Source organism: Sinohyriopsis cumingii, chromosome 8 (genome assembly GCF_028554795.1).
Source record: "Sinohyriopsis cumingii isolate HCF-2022 chromosome 8, ASM2855479v2, whole genome shotgun sequence".
NCBI lineage: Eukaryota > Metazoa > Mollusca > Bivalvia > Unionida > Unionidae > Sinohyriopsis > Sinohyriopsis cumingii.
In genome coordinates this window covers 35648128-35664788 of record NC_142968.1, presented here as the reverse complement: position 1 = coordinate 35664788, position 16661 = coordinate 35648128, and the positions used below count along the sequence as shown (strand labels likewise).

Below are 16661 nucleotides of genomic sequence, written 5' to 3'. Positions count from 1 at the left end.
AGCTGGACTTGATCATTACAAGACGATCAGCCATGAAGGGTGTGCTTCTTACCCGTACCTTCCACAGTACTGACTGCGACACCGACGACTCACTGGTGTGCTGCAAAATGAAGCTTCAGCCAAAGAAGATCCACCGCTCTAGGCAAGAGGGGCAACCACGCATTGATGTGAGCAAGATATCATATCCAGACAAGGCTGAGGAATTCACATATGCTCTTTCCAAGACGTTTGACTCAGAACCCCCCAACGGCAGTGCCAAAGAAAGATGGGATTACATCAGAGAGACTGTATACAGCACAGCCACACGGATCTTTGGTAAGAAGTAATCAAAGAACAATGACTGGTTTGAGGCTAACTCTGCCACACTCATGCCAGGCATAGAAGAGCGTCGCAGTGCTCACCTGCAATACAAGCGATCCCCCTGTCAGAAGACACTACAGGCATACACGTCTACCAGAAGCAAAGTGCAGAGATTAGCACGGCAGTCTGTGAATGAATACTGGCTTCAGCTCTGTCAGAGTATCCAGTCAGCAGCAGATATTGGAAACATCAGAGGCACGTACGATGGCATAAAGAAAGCAATGGGTCCCACGAAGAAACTGACAGCACCACTGACGTCTGCCACAGGCGATACCATCCACAAAAAGGTCAAGCAGATGGAGCGTTGGGTGGAATACTACTCCGAACTGTACTCCAAAGAGAACCACGTGAACAATGATGCCCTCAACGCCATTGAAAACCTCCCTCTCATGGCCGAACTGGATGAGAAACCTACTGTAGACGAACTAAAGAAGGCCTTAGAGAAACTGTCCCTAGGTAAAGCCTCAGGGAAGGATGGCATCACAGCAGAACTCATCAAGTGTGGATGTAGCGTGCTTCTCACACACCTGCACGACCTCCTCTGCCAGTGCTGGGACGAGGGGGCAGTGACTCAGGACATGAGAGATGCTAACATCATAACCCTGTACAAGAACAAGGGCGACAGAAGCGACTGCAACAACTACAGGGGCATATCACTTCTCAGCATCGTGGGTAAAGTTTTCACACGCGTCATCCTGAACAGACTGCAGACGCTTCCTGACAGAGTTTACCCAGAGTCGCAGTGCGGGTTCCGCGCAGAGAGGTCCACAATCAACATGATCTTCTCTGTCAGGCAACTGCAGGAAAAATGCAGAGAACAACACAGACCCCTCTTCCTGGCCTTTATAGACCTCACCAAGGCATTCGATCTGGTCAGCAGAGACGGATTCTTCACAATCCTGGCGAAAATTAGTTGCCCTCCAAAGCTGCTAAGCATGATCCAGTCCTTCCACGATGACATGAAAGGCACAGTGCAGTACGATGGCTCAACATCCGACCCCTTTGACATCCGCAGTGGAGTTAAACAAGGCTGTGTCCTTGCCCCCACACTCTTCGGCATCTTCTTCGCAGTCCTGCTCAAGTACGCCTTTGGGACGTCTACAGAAGGGATTTACCTGCACACACGATCAGACGGCAGACTGTTCAACCTGGCACGACTGAAGGCAAAGAGCAAAGTGCGTGAAGTAACCATCAGGGACATGCTCTTCGCAGACTATGCTGCTCTAGCCACCCACACAGAAGCTGAGCTTCAGCGCCTGATGGCCCGCTTTGCTAAAGCAAGTGATGAGTTTGGGTTAACCATAAGCCTAAAGAAAACAAACGTGATGGTTCAGGATGCGGACCCCCAAGCATCATCATCAACAACTACGAACTTGAGGTGGTGAGTCAGTTCATGTATCTCGGCTCTACCATCACCAACAACCTCTCGCTCAATGCTGAGCTCAACAAGCGGATCGGAAAGGCATCACCAACTCTCTCCAGATTGTCGCAGAGAGTGTGGAACAACAGCATGCTGACAATGAACACTAAGATCACCGTGTACCGTGCATGCGTGCTAGGCACTCTCATGTATGCCAGTGAAACCTGGACTCTGTACGCCTCACAAGAGAAAAGACTGAGCGCCTTTCACATGCGATGCCTCCGACGCATACTCGGGATCACCTGGAGCGATCGAGTAACAAACAACGAGGTGCTCGAGCGTGCCAAGATTCCCAGCATGATCATACTCCTCCGCCAACGCCGCATCAGATGACTGGGCCATGTACGTCGGATGGTTGATGGACGGATCCCCAAAGACATTCTTTATTCGGAACTCGCTTCTGGCAAAAGGTCGATCGGACGGCCACATCTCCGCTTCAAGGATGTCTGTAAGCATGACATGAAAGCCCTTGATATTGATGTCAACACCTGGGAAGAGCTCGCTCTAGACAGATCAGGCTGGCGACATGCTCTGATCACTGGTCTGAAAGCCGGAGAGGACAAACAACGCTTGCTAGCTGATGAAAGACGATCGCAGAGGAAGAAGAAGCAGCTTCATCCAACACCTGACACAACCTTCAAGCGCAGCAAGTGCAGCAGGGACTGCCACTCCCGCATTGGACTACTTAGCCACAGCAGAAGCTGCACAACCACCAACCGGGACATCTCTCATGGGCGCAGTTCCATCGTCTCTGGAGACTAACGGATGCCAACAACAATAGCGCTAACTGCTACAAAGAGAAGTCGCAGTTGTACACTCACGCCCTGCAACAAGCCCAATGCTCAATGAGCCCTGGCATGGGATCCCTCCTGAGCAAAGTAGGCAATGCGTGTGTTCGAACCATACCGAACATACTTAGGAAACTTCAGAGCAGAAAGGTCCGCCACTAACACGATTTTCTCACTTAGAAAATCGCATGAAAAGTGCAACGAACAGAGAAGGCGACGCTACATAGCCTTCATTGTCCACAAAGCGTCTTTCGAGAGAAGCGATTTGGTCAAGCTGCTAGGAAGACTGGATGTCCCCAATAGATCTTCAGTATGATCCAGTCATTCAAAGAAAACGTGCATGGCATAATTCAGTTTGACGGCTCAGCCTCAGAGGCTTTTGAGATACGATGTTGAGTCAAGCATGACGTGTTCTTGTCCCATCCATGTTCGGAATATTCTTATCTCTCCTGCTAAAACACGTCCTTGCTTCATCAACAGAGGGAATCTACCTCCGTACAAGGTCAGATGGAAAACTCTACAACCTCGCATGTCTCAAAGCTGAAACAAAGATGCGCAAGGCTGTCACCCCTGACCTAAACTCTGTCGACGTTGCGACACACAACAGCTCAACTTCAAAACGTGCCAGACCGATTTTCACAAGCTTGCCAGTATTTTGGCCTTACCATCAGCCTGAACAAAGATGTTAGTGATAGGTCAAGCTGTTGAATAGCCACCGTCCATCAAGATCAACATTGATCCTGAGGTAGTCAGCAAATTAAATACGATATGACTAACATCACTGAAAAAATTCTCCTCTTGACGCAGAGCTCAACTACCATATTTTAAAGGATGCTACATCAATGTTTTCTTAGACCAAGATCTGGAGTAACAACAAACTAACCGACCACACCGAAATACAAGTGTACCAAGTCTGCGTTATCTACGCTGCCACTGACGCACTCACGGTATCTCCTGGGAAAATAGTTTGTTCTAGACTGTGCACACATCCCCAGCATTGGCACACTGCTAAAAGTGCGTCGCCTAAAATGACACGGAATAGATATGCATACCTAAAGGCATCCTCTACGGCAAGATTGCATCTGATACAAGGCTGACAGGTTGCATCACACCCCCCACCCCCGCGCTTCATAGAGGTGTGCAAGATACATCAAGGCTTTGTACAAGAATGTGGACAGCTGGGAGGGAATTGTTCAGGATCGAAGCAGCTAGAGGCTTGAGATCAACCAAGGACTTTAGGGAAGCAAAGAGAACGGTTGCACTTGGGAGAGGAGAAACGAGCCCGCACATATGAGAAGAAACAACATCTGGAAACCTAATACACCAGCCAACGGTCTTGATGTATCACAAGAGCATTGTCCAAGACTCCATTGACTGAATTCACAATAATTTCAAAATGCTTTAGTCCAGGCCGTCATAGAGAGCTTTGTAAATCCAATAAATATTTTAAATAAATAATTTGTCTCAAATTAAATATAACCACAACATGGATTATATATCCAGACTGATATTAAAACAAGAACAATACTAGGAAAGAGGAAAAATAATAATTTTCTATTTCTCTCTTTTTATATATCTGCATGACTCTAATGCGAATATGAATCACAATTCGTTCGTGCGTGACATCTTTCACAATTCAATACGTGATATATTTTACAACTCATCCCTACTTGATATACGAACATTGCTCATTCATCCAAACAGAACATTATCTCAAACTGTAATTATGTTCTTTGTAAGAACCATTTAAGGTCATAATCGAGAACTCAGTCCCCAAGTATACAACGTATGTCTAACAATAGAAGCAACACGCATGGACCAAAAGTGAAACACAAACTATAGAAAAACATAACAATCCATGTAACAAAATGGCGGAGATATAAAACTGGAGGCATAATTATATATAGTATATAGATATGATTTTATGTTTTCTATGTTCTAAATTAGCTACGAGTCTCCTTATAACTTTGGTATAAATTATTGATCTCAACTTTGCTGAACTTTCGAGAATGTTTAATGACGATACAAGTCGCGTATACGTGTTGGGGCCTGACTGTGTGTTGCATAAATGTATTGATAGTGTCATTACTGGTGAACCAAAGCGTACGTGGAGTAGAGTCTGCTCAAATATATCACCTGGGGGTGCGCATATCGCAAAGAAAGCAATGAGATCCGAGGAAAACCCGTTCACCTTGTAATCATTTGGCTACTCAGCAGTTCTGTTGGAAGCTCTTAATAGTTCTGATATTGTGGATAAAGTGCAACCTATTTATGCAGACGCACTCAAACTCGCCATATAGAGGGAAATAGATGAGGAGTCCACGTGGCACTATGTCCTTGTGCGCTGGGCGTATATACAGCTTAGTGAAGCCATTCCATGTTAACCTGTCTCAGAAAGATAAAAAAGCAAACCTGTGAAAATTGCTATCAGTGAGTTGCTAGATAAATGTAAAATTTTGGAGTAACAGCCAGGGAGAAAACTCATTAGAATCCACAATGTGTACATGCCTAAATGTACTGAGCGTAAAGATGGAAACATAGATGACCCAATTTGCGTCTTGCTCCGTGAAAAACTCAAAACGTATTGTGCTTCCCGTGATATCCAGTGTTCTGGTTTCAAAGGAAGAAACAAAATGTGTCAAAACTTCAATCATTATCGAATTCAAGGCCTAAAACAGGAAATCAAAAGTACTTTCCAAAAGTAAAGAGCTGAAACATAGCGCAGAAATCTTATTACAAAGGACCTAGCAAAAAGGAAGACATTCTATGACGAAAAATTCTGAAACTGTAAGTGGCAGATACGATCGAAGTTCTGGTGTCCTATGATGGTAGAATTTACACAAAGATATTATGTCTGGCGAAAGACACGAGGTGAGAAGATCCAATGATCCATTTGCTCTTCTATTTAATATTTCATATCAGCATTATGATAGCTATGTAGCATTCCACTATGTACACTGACCACCTTTTTATATTTTAACTTCTTCTTTTTGAGGAATATATATATATATATATATATATATATATATATATATATATATATATATATATATATATATATATATATATATATATATATATATATATATATTAAAGCCCAAACGCAGCTGTTACATGTAAATGGTTGCATATGCCAAATCATATGAATGATCCTGATTGTTGAAAAATATTGGTTCTAAACATTAATGGGTTCAATTAAAACCAAATAACATCGATCTTACATCACGATATGCGCCATGTAATTTCTCATTTGAATTTAAAATCCTGCCATTTGCACATGTGAACGAAATAATTTGATGCTGATTGGCGACATCCGTGGGTGAACCGATTTCCGTCAAAAGCTGGAACACAAGATTTGATGACGTAACCGTTGTAAACTTCAAAAGCTAACACGATATTATGTCGGATTGTCTTCCGCCCTGTTTCGCATTTCAAAGCATTCCAGTACCCCAGCTATTCACCAATATAACCCCGCGTCACATGTTTGCCCAATGTACGATTTTTCTTCTCAGATCCGTTTTTAAATAAAGCGAGCATAACTCTCTTCATTCCTTCTCTAGTCAATGTGTGTTGTTGTTGTCATTTGATTAGTCCTTAACGGAATTTGTTGAATGCATTACGTTACTACATTTGGAGCACTCCCCCCCCCCAAAAAAAACGGACTTATTATAAACTGCTTTGACTTATTGAAGGTTGGAGTTATTAATTCTAAACTGAATATTTGAAAGTCATTTAAACATAACATCTTGATTATTGGAAAGAACGATTAATGTGAGATATATTTATTTTGTAACAAATAATTTCATTCCTTCCAGACTTTAGACTGAAAGAAAAATGAGATTTCTGATAAACAGCAGCATAGTGCTATCGATAGCTATGTATGTGCATCTGTCAATGAGTGCCTGTGTATGCATATGCATATGGGTGGGTCTATGCATACATGGGTGTATGGATGGCGGTATACACATACATATATATATATATATATATATATATATATATATATATATATATATATATATATATATATATATATATATATATATATATATATACATAGATAGACGTACATACATACATACTTACATGCATATGTGTGTGTGTTCACATCAGTCTTGTATGTGTGTTTATATCTGAATGTCTGTGCATGCTTATGTAAAAATTTCAAATACAAAATAACAGATGTAAGCAGTACTTGGCAGTAATTCAGGAAAATTCTGTAAATCTTTAGCCACGATAAAAGAATACGGTCCACGTTAACACTGTGGCATTCCAGTAATATTCCCCTTTAACCTGTCCTGTATCCCGTGGATAAGTGATTATTAGCCGGATTTCAACGCGTTCTTCCCCCACTAATAGACTGGTAAAGCTTATCCTGCGCTAAGACATGACATCGAACCTAAAACAGCAGCGGGGGCCCCGTTCGGCCGAGTGGTCTAAAGCCCTCACCTTTACGATCACTGCCATCTCACCTATATCTGCGTGGGTTCAAGTCTCGGGTTCGGCCAATGTGGGTATGTGAGAAAGCTTGCCAGTGGCTTCTCGTGAGTCTGTCGTTCTTTCCGGAGTTTTCCCTGGTTTTTTCTCCATTTATACTGGCTGCCATGGATAATCTATCTCGTGCTGAAAAATGGCGTTAAACCCTATAACAACAAAAACATCAACACCTAAAACAGCATGTAATATCAACCTCTTCTTTATATACCGTATTCTAAGATTGTACTTCTCTTCACTATGTTATGACACGTATGAGCAGGACTGTCATTAATTTGTGTTCTTACCATTTTTTTAAATATTGCTCTCGTTTTATGATTAAGATATTAAGTTATGATCGGTAGTTTTTGTTGGCTGAACTAAAAACTAAATTTATTGTTTGTAAGGTATACGAAGCTACATTTTGTGTATCGTACATATATATTCCCGGAAAGGTGCCAAAAGGCTAACCTTGACTTCAATAGCATAAACTGATCTAGAACTAAATATTTTTCCTAGGAATGGTAGGTTACCTGTATTCGGCACTCATCACGTAGTGGTCTACAAGTATTCAAAATGACTTTCTGACCCTCGCTATATTTCTCTCGTTCTATTTATATATGCACAATTTCGTCATATATCGTTATGTATGTATGTCTGTATGTATGTATGTATGTATGTATGTACGTGTACATATATGTTGTCGTTGTTACAGGGTTTAATGCCATTTATCAGCATAAGATAGGCTATACACTGAGGCCAGTATAAATTGTTGAGGAAGAACCAGGGAAAACCCCGGTAAGAACCACCGACCCATGAGAAGCTACAGGCAAGCTTTCTCACGTACCCATATTGGCCGAGGTAGGTATGTGAGAAAACTTGCCAGTAGCTTTTCGTGGGTCGGTGGTTCTTTCCGGGATTTTCCCTGGTTCTTCCTCCACCATTAATACTGGCCGTCATATATAGCCTATCGTGTGCTGAAAAATGGCGTTAAACCCAATAACAGCAACAACAACATATTGGCCAAGTCTGAGACTCGAACCCACGTAGACAGTGGTGAGATGGCAGTGATCCGTAACGGTGAGCTCTTTAGACCATTTGGCCACTCGGGGCCCCGTGCTTGTATGTATACGTGTACATGAATGTATATATGTGCATGTATGCATGTATATAAGCTTACAAATATAAATATATTTCTGACTTTATAAAGCTGTTTTGTAAAACACAATGTATATAGTGTCCGTTTATGTAAATACAGAGTAGACATTCGTAATGTATTTTGTTAGTCATATGTACCGTAATAATCCAAATACTATGCTTGGTACAAGAAAGAATTTTTTATCAATCGTTCTTACTACAGTTCTTTGTTATTCAAGTACTCTTTATTTCCATGTTTCATTAACTTTCGTTCAAGTCTTCATTTTTATATCGAGACAAGCTCATTCAGCAAAAAACCAAGCCCAAATTACTAGAAAATGGAAATATACCCTTTGCATTCGTTACGTAATATATTATGTCATATCATATAGATAGAACCGTTGTCTTAAACATAATGTATATAGTGATTTTTCTTGTTTGAGCTGTCCGAGAGCCAAAACATAAAATATTACTATGTGACGATGTTATATTTGGAAATCTCGTAATACTGGTAGGAGTAAACATATCGTATCATGCTTACCAAATTCGTTGTACGAACTCCCACTTATTCAATTTCATTTACATTTCAGACTTGATTCATGTGGTCTCCGTCAAGTTATCTTTGTTTAAAGTGACTTCAAAGTTATCAGCTCTATGACGTAAACTATCTATATGTTATATTATTATTCTCGTTTGGCTTTCTTTTGTTTTGTTTTTGTCGCGTAATATGGAACTTTACCCAGGTACGTCCCACTCCAGTCTATCAGATACAAAAGATGTAAATTATCTATCTCGGCAATGAACGGATGACACACTTTCCTTTGATCACCTAAACATTAGATCTGTCCAAAACAAGCTTGAGTTTGGTGCCGAGAATTTCGACCACTTCGATAAAATTGGCTTAACAGATACTCATCTTGGTAACTCTATTGACAGTGATGATATTAAATTAGCTATGTACCAAACCCATCTGACACGATAGAATTAATCAGGGGAGTGGAAGTATGGTCCGTGTATGAGAAAAGCTAGTATTCAAACATATAAAAGAGACATCTGTACCAAATAATGAAATGATTTAGACTCAAATCTATGTCAATAATAGATGCTCTGTCCTAGAAGCTGTGTGTCGCTTTACAAGAAAACGAGATTCATTATGTGATCCCATTAATATGTGCATACAATGATCACTGGGTATTTATGAAAATTTAATTAAAAGAACCTACCAGAGTAACTACTCACGCACAATCCTATGTCGACCTTGGTTTTGTATCGCCTATTATATAAATTTTTATTTGAATGGTATTTCATCTGACATGCATGTTAGTAAGAGAACACCGGGGAGTTTGTTTAATACCGACAACTAAATTACATGTCAAGGTCTTGCTTAAGGTGGAAGGTACCAAACTATTGCAACTCAAGTTCATGTTTTAGACGAAAAGTACGAAACTACATTACAAATCAAATTCATGGATCAAATGGAAGGTGTTGTTTCATAAATATGCTAACTTTCAGAAGCTTAATATTTTATTAACAAACACTGATTGGATACAAAATTTTAGTCTTTGCTCCAATATAATAAAAGATGCAAGAAATTTATTTACATTTATCCAATTAGGAGGACAGATGTCTCCCAATAAGATGCTGCATTACCTACGAAATGACGTTCTTTCTGAACTTTGGTACACGATAGTTTGCATGACTTGAGTATATATTTCCCCTTTCTCGAGCCGGTTTCGTTTATTTTTTCCTGTCGCCTGTTGCGTTTGATTGATTTATACGAGTATATTTATAATAAGAGCTTATCTAATGTTGTTAGACTTTGGAGCTCGACCCAATTTGCATAGTTTAGCAAACAAAATGTTGACTTCCATACCCGTTCCATGAACATTAAGGTGAACATTAACAAATCAAAATTTATGATTTTGTACGAAGCAAAAAGAATAAATCCATCAATATGTTACAATGGTGAATTATTAGAAATGATGATTCATTTAAATACCCAGATTTGCATTTGTTCGCTGATAACAGTGACTCTTACAAGGGAAGAAAATTGGGCATTGTAAGTTAAATCTCAGCTAAATGATCAAGGATTTTCTTACGCATAGGACAACCAATTTGATATTGTGATTCCTGTCAGTGAAATAGGAGATAAGAGATTATATTACTTTGTGAGGTCATCAAACAAGCTAGAGTAGTATTGCATTTATACAGAATATTTATCATTTAAAAAGGACTTGGATGTAATCGGTGAAGTTTGTCTTATAACTGTACCGTACATTTAGAGATATATAGCATAACTTCAATATGGAAATGGGTCGTTATGAGGGAGAATCAATAAAAGAATCGCATAACTTGAGTAAAGAAATGTTTCGTTATGAGAGATTACCTAGAAACAGGCGGCTATGTAATAGGTTAATGCAAGAGCCGTAGAAAATGAATATATGTTTAGCAATATTTGTCTATTTTATAGAAAATTTAAAAGAAACTATTTACCACGATGATATTTATCCCAGCAAATACCAAAAAGTAAAGCCATTATATATCTACACTTTTAAAACATTTTAATTAGTTTTATTTAAATTTGTATAATTTGCACAACAGAAAATGTCAGAAAATAACCAGTATATACATAATTATGAGTATATTCTATTTTAAGACTAACATAATTATAATTTGATTTGTACAGCATATGTTATATAAATGTATTAGTAGTTAATATTTGACTAAATAAATATATATTGTATAGAATATAGATAATATTCAGTACAACAATGTTTCTTAGCCTCGCTAGACAAGATTTCACCCTTAAAACTGTAGCAATGAATTACTTATATATGTTCTTATATATGTTCTTCTATTACCGATCCGTAGTTTAATAGTAGTACATAGTGATCACTGCATCCTATCCATATTTGGCTTCATCTGTCGCACACTAATATTTATGTGGATAGATGTTCTAACGAAAGCTTATAAAATAGCCAAAGTTGAAGCATTATCGGTCCTGAAACAGAATACCTTCAATAGCTTTCAACAAAATCGCACAGCCTCTTTTTCACGTACATTTGCCACAACTTATGTCATGGGTATTATTTTCTTGTTTACGCAAACGTTGACGATTATATGGGTTATAAAGATGTTGCTTTATTCGATGCTTTTGATTTGATTAACAACCTCGTCCAAGTTCATGTTATTCTTTTTATGAACGTTACAACTATTCCATATATGTGAGTTTAATTGTGTCACACTGTGTGGGCAAAATGGTGCATCATTATTAGAAATGTGAAACAAATTCAAGTAAAATTTTTATTTTCGAGCGACAACAATCAAAATAGTTTCCTCTTTTTTTTTGGCCCTTGCTGTCTAGTCGATAATTTGTCGCTTCAGTTGTCACGAAACGTACATTTTTGGAACGTAGTGTTCTGGAATTGAAAGGGCAATGCAAATGCCTGTCTAATTGGTTTCTGTGTCAAGTAATCATCATTTCATTGGTGTTTACCGGCGCATCAAAGCATAAAATAGTATATAATGCTGATACAATTGACATTCATGCTCAAGGTAACACAGCCGTGGCCGATTAGTTCTGTTTGAGCAGGATTCGAACCAGTACCCTTCTGTCTGACACGTTCGTCACAGAATCAGAGTGGGTGTACAAATTTAATGACTTGCTCTATTAAAAAAAATAGGTTTAGAACTAGTTCATTTGCAATTACTTACCAAAAGCGCACTCCTTACTCTGGTATCCCGTTCCTAATTCCAAAAAGGTGATAATTGTGCTCAAAAGACTAGTGTTCATTCCATCCTAACTGTGAATCACACAGGTGACACTTTGAAGTAAAATAAACCTTAAACAAAGTTATCGTGATAGTGAAAGACATATCCACGTCTTGTAGAGCTGAAAATTCCTTCGTGTCATAGCAAGTGTACGCGATAGACATATTCTGACGTTTTGTATAAATCGATAATTTAGGCAGTGTAAACCCAAGGACCAAGCAAACATTGATCTCAAGTACGTTTTGCGATATCGATTGTGTATCAATTTCTTATCGCAAATCACAGTTTTGTAAGTTTGAATGGTCTCAAATGTCCGTTTTTGTACAAACGTGTATGTTCCCTTGGCCAGGAATCCTATGGTAATTAAAGATAGATTTCGTTTCGTGTGGAGTTGTCATGCATTCGATAATAGCATTTTAGCCGTAACTCTTTAACCCAACTTTAAAGTTAAGTGAATAGCCGTAACTCCTTCACCCAAATATAAGTTTTAAACGTTACGTGAATAATATCAAAGTCATAACGAACACTTCATGGTGATGATTTCCGAAGGCCATCATATAAAATGTCAGAAGTCATTTATGTCAAATAAACAAAGTAGCTTCAAGATATTTCTGTCTTGTGTACATTAATTTGTAATGGTATTATTGAACACTAATATTTAAATAAGGGAAGGAATTAAACTCAATACACCATATCTTTTAATTAAAAAAAATGACAACACGTAAAGATAAAAGAGAAATCTGACGCCATCTTTTTAAAAGATGCTGACCACTACTTAAAAGAACTTAAGTTACATCATTCGTATTACGTCATTCGTATATTTTCCTTCGAGAAAAATCCCAGATCACTCATGTGGAGTAGACGTAAATGGAGGTTTCTATATTACTCAGAAATATTCGTTCATTTAATTATAAAGAATGACGGCCAACGGTTAAAACAATAAATATTCCAATGATAAAAAATAAAAGGTTGAGGAAAGAAATTATTTATGAACGCTGATTCTAACTGATGTATTCTGCATTCAGATTAGTTATACCAATAGAAGGGAGATTATATATTTTCACAGAGAATATTTCCCAAGAGACGGCGCTACAGAGATGAAAATAAAATTTGCTCAAATGCACTTTGATTGATTATTTATGTTATCAGATGTGACAAATGTGTGTGTAGCATATTAAGTTTAATCCATGTCAAGAGGACATAAACGTATTTGTCACGTGTTGGTGTCCTGTGCAAAATATGTTGCACATGACATGGTAATTCAACCTGAACCTAATCCTAACATTAATTAATCGTGGCGAAGAAAGGAAGTCCCACTGTCTCTATCTCTGTTTGTCTCTCTGTCACCTATCATTTTGTCTCTGTCTGTCTATCTGTATATATATATATATATATATATATATATATATATATATATATATATATATATATATATATATATATATATATACACACAAAAGATAAAATGCTTTGAGTTTAAGACTTTGCAGTTTATGTGTGTATTTGTGTGTTCAAACTTACTTTTTATTTTATTTTCGAGGCAGATGTAACAATCATAAGTGAGTCAAGTGTTATGTATATTTGATTTAACTTAATTTTCTGTAACCTCTAAAAAAAAAGTTTATCACATGTAATATATTTTTGTTTACTGGAATTTGATATTTTCCAGACATTCGTTTGACCTGACCGTTTAGTAGAAACACCTAATGCTGACCTAGTTCCTGGCCTTGATTCATAACTGGAAATTAGATAAGATGGCCTCTATAGCTTAACCGGCTTGAAGCAGCTGGGTTTTTTTTTTTTGGTTTTGGTTTTTTTTTGTGTCGTTTTCATAATATTTGTGCTTGTTGTCTGTTTTCATCTTCGTTATTGTGTTCATTATGTATTGGCTGTTAACTTCGTATGTGTTTCTTCATCTCCTTGTTTTGGAAACAAGAACAGTTAAACTTTTTCTCACCTGTCTTGCTCCACTGTTTTTGAACAAACCGCCATCACGTGATATTCGCCAGTCAACCCGTTTATGCTACGATAGACCCTCATTAATTGCTTTAAATGATCACTCCTTGGCTCTCCACACTACATTATGCTCTAGACCAAACGAACTTGGACTATATTCATCATTACCTAAATGAAAACAGAAGCGAAAAAAGAAACGTTGCTTCAAAGCTGGCCGGCGTAGAACAGGAAGAAGAATACCAGTTATCTCCCTTATTTCGGCACAACCATTAAAAAGAAAATTCGACCATTAATTTAGATAACCTAATTCAAATCCCTATTAATTAGTCAACCTTTGTGTCAAAAAATCCAAGAAATACCTCTGCGCATTGCATTATTCAATGCCCAGTCAGTATGACCACCGGAAAAGCGCACAGAAATAGTTAATTTTATCAACGACCAAAATGTTGACATATTTTTCCTGACAGAAACATGGCTAAAAACATCAGGCGATGAGCCCAAGTGTGCGGATCTAATACCCACTGGTTGCTCCATCAAGTCGTTCCCCCGTAATTCTCGTGAAGGTGGAATTGCTGTCATCACAAAGAACTCCATGATAAAACGTCTTAACTACACCACAACATTCAGTTTCGAGCACACATCGTTTGAACTAGTCCAAACCACACTCACACTGGAGCAAAGGTCAGTCCATTTTTTCTGTCTATACCGCCCTCCTCCTAGTAGAAAACACAAGCTGGATGACTCTCTCATTTTGGAGCAGTTTCCGAATCTCCTGGACTACAGAAATTCGATAGGTGGCAACCTGATTATTCTTGGAGATTTCAACTTTCACTTTGACTGTCCCGGAAACTCAAATACATCAAGACTCATAGATTCCATTAATGTTTTCAACCTCAAAAAGTCAGTTAACCAACCCACCCATAAACATGGTCACATTTTAGACTGGATTCTTCATAGACCTGATGATAACATTCTACGGTCCTCCCTGGTATCCCATGACCTTGCATGATATCACCTCTGCATTGTATCAGTCCCTAACCCTCCACCTTTGTCTGCTACTAAGGGAAACCTCCGTATGATACATAGAACCAAACTAATGAACGACATCCAAGCCAACCTAACAACTCGCTTGGTTCCTACTGCATAATAACTCGATAACTGTCTGCGCTCATTGCTTGACAAACATGCCCCAGCTACCAAGTACAGAGTATCAATTCAAAAATGTTCTCCATGGTATAGCAATGTTAGGGACCAGCTTCGCACTGCTAAAAGAGACCGCCGTAAAGCTGAGAGGTTTTGGCTTTCCACCAGATTCACTATTCATAAGCAAATCTATGAAGTCGCTAAGAAGAATGTCACAAATATAGTCCATGCAGCGAAATCAGCCCACTACACTATTAGGATCATGGAAAGTTCCAGCTGCAAAGAGCTCTTCGAGATCACTAACAAGCTAACGGCAAGGAACAAATCAACACCACTTCCAACTACCTTCTCTCCAGTCGACCTTCCGGACATGTTTGCAAATTTCTTCCATGACAAAGTACAAACCATTAGAGATAAGCTTGACACCACAATTTCAATTGACTCGTCGTCACCATACAGTTGGGATACAGGATTTGAGCGGCAACCATTAGCATCATTTGAACCTGTCTCTATGGATTTCGTACGTACAATCCTGACGAAAAGTGCACCAAAGTTATGAGAACTTGATCTAATTCCAACATCACTGCTGCTTGAGTGCTTAGATCCAGTATTGCCTTCACTAACTGATGTTATTAATACCTCTCTCTCATCAGGGGAATTCCCATCATTTTTCAAAACTGCCATTGTAAAGCCTCTGCTGAAGAAACCGACACTAGACCATAATGATTTAAAGAACTACCGCCCAGGTTCTAATCTCCCATTCATATAAAAAATCTTAGAAAAGGTTGTTCTATCCCAGCTTGTTTCTCGTCTAAATTCAAACAGTCTTTTTAGCAATGTACAATCTGCATATCGCCCTTGCCACAGTACTGAAACTGCTCTTCTAAAAGTAGTTAATGACATTCTCTCTGCGTTGGATAGCGGAAAGATTACAGTCCTCACTCTCCTTGATTTGTCTGCAGCATTTGACACAATAGACAATAATATATTACTTCACCGTCTCCGGCATGTATTTGGCATTCATGATACAGCCTTACTGTGGTTCAAATCCTACTTGGTCAACAGGACACAACTTGTATCTGCAAATGGAATAGACTCCAGCGCAGTTGATCTATGTTGTGATGTTCCACAGGGGTCTGTTCTTGGACCTGTTTTCTTCATTCTGTACACTCAGTCGCTCTCAAGTGTCATAGATCATCATCCAGTGTCTCACCAATTGTACGCTGATGACACCCAAATATACAAATCTAGCCACCCAACTGAAGTTGATGCTACCATCCAAGGTGTAGAGAGGTGCATTTCTGATGTGAAATCATGGATGACATGTAACAAGCTGCAGATGAATGATGATAAAACTGAGGCCATTCTGATTACAACACAAAGACTTTCTCATTCATATCCATTACCTCAAGCAATAAATATCAGCAACACCAACATTAAATTCACACAATCAGTACGAAACCAAGGTGTTACTCTGGACAGTACTCTCACATTGCACCAACATGTCATGAACATATGCAAGGCTGCATATCTTGAGCTGAGACGCATCAGCTCAATTCGCAAATATCTTTCAGTTGATGCCACTAAAACACTTGTGTGTTCATTAGTACTTT

At 38.7% G+C, this 16661-nt stretch overlaps 1 long non-coding RNA gene across 2 annotated transcripts in view; it reads right to left on the bottom strand.

The window, feature by feature from the left end:
• The window catches only part of LOC149793287 (uncharacterized), a 150958-nt gene extending 138964 nt beyond the window's left edge, over positions 1-11994 (bottom strand). The window contains exon 1 of one of the 2 annotated variants that reach the window (XR_016422545.1): positions 11893-11994. This is a non-coding gene — a long non-coding RNA (uncharacterized LOC149793287). The remainder of the gene's footprint in view (positions 1-11892) is intronic. The other variant, XR_016422546.1, reaches the window with a different exon arrangement.
• Positions 11995-16661: the final 4667 nt, after the last annotated feature.